This window comes from Galeopterus variegatus, unplaced genomic scaffold (genome assembly GCF_000696425.1).
Source record: "Galeopterus variegatus unplaced genomic scaffold, G_variegatus-3.0.2 Scaffold13209, whole genome shotgun sequence".
NCBI lineage: Eukaryota > Metazoa > Chordata > Mammalia > Dermoptera > Cynocephalidae > Galeopterus > Galeopterus variegatus.
In genome coordinates this window covers 30,939-31,575 of record NW_007739320.1, presented here as the reverse complement: position 1 = coordinate 31,575, position 637 = coordinate 30,939, and the positions used below count along the sequence as shown (strand labels likewise).

Here is a 637-nt window from a genome sequence, read left to right as displayed (position 1 = left end):
TCTCTTCCTTGGTAAGTTTACCAAAAGTTTATCTTTCACAATATCTTTTCAAATGATGAGTTTTGCTTCTTTTTTTATCTTTATTTATTTATTTTTAAAAGACACATTTATTCAGTGTCATGATCAGACTATTACACTTAGCAATCAACAGCCAGCATGGGTGCAAAAAAAGAAAAAAATTCTATATTAAAACCTTTTGTTGAAATGCTTTACACTTTCCAAAGAACAGAAACTAAAATAACCTGTTATATCATTAGTCACAAATACAGTCCTCAAGTTTTTTTGCCCATACCCATGAGTGTTGTCTAAAACATGTCTTCTTTGTAGCAGCTGGGCCCTGCCACCACGGTGCTTGGCTGAGTTCACAAATCTGCTGTAACCGGTAGCTTTCCTGTCACTTCTCTTGCTTTCCTCTCCTGCTAAGATTTGTTTCCTGGAAGTTAATTAAAAACCCCTGCCACTGCCACAGCTACTGCTGCTGCTGGAACCACCATAGCCACCTTGGTTTCAAGGTTTGGCAAAGTATTGGCCTCCGCCACCATAAGGGCCAGAGCTTCTGCCTCCAAAATTTCCTCTCTTCATGGGTCCAAAATTTGAAGACTGATTGTTGTAACTGCCAAAATCATTGTAGCTTCCA

The 637-nt window shown here is 38.8% G+C and overlaps 1 pseudogene; it reads right to left on the bottom strand.

Annotated features, from left to right (window-relative positions):
- Nucleotides 1-457: 457 nt before the first annotated feature.
- Nucleotides 458-637, bottom strand: part of LOC103581510 — a 1,858-nt pseudogene continuing 1,678 nt past the window's right edge.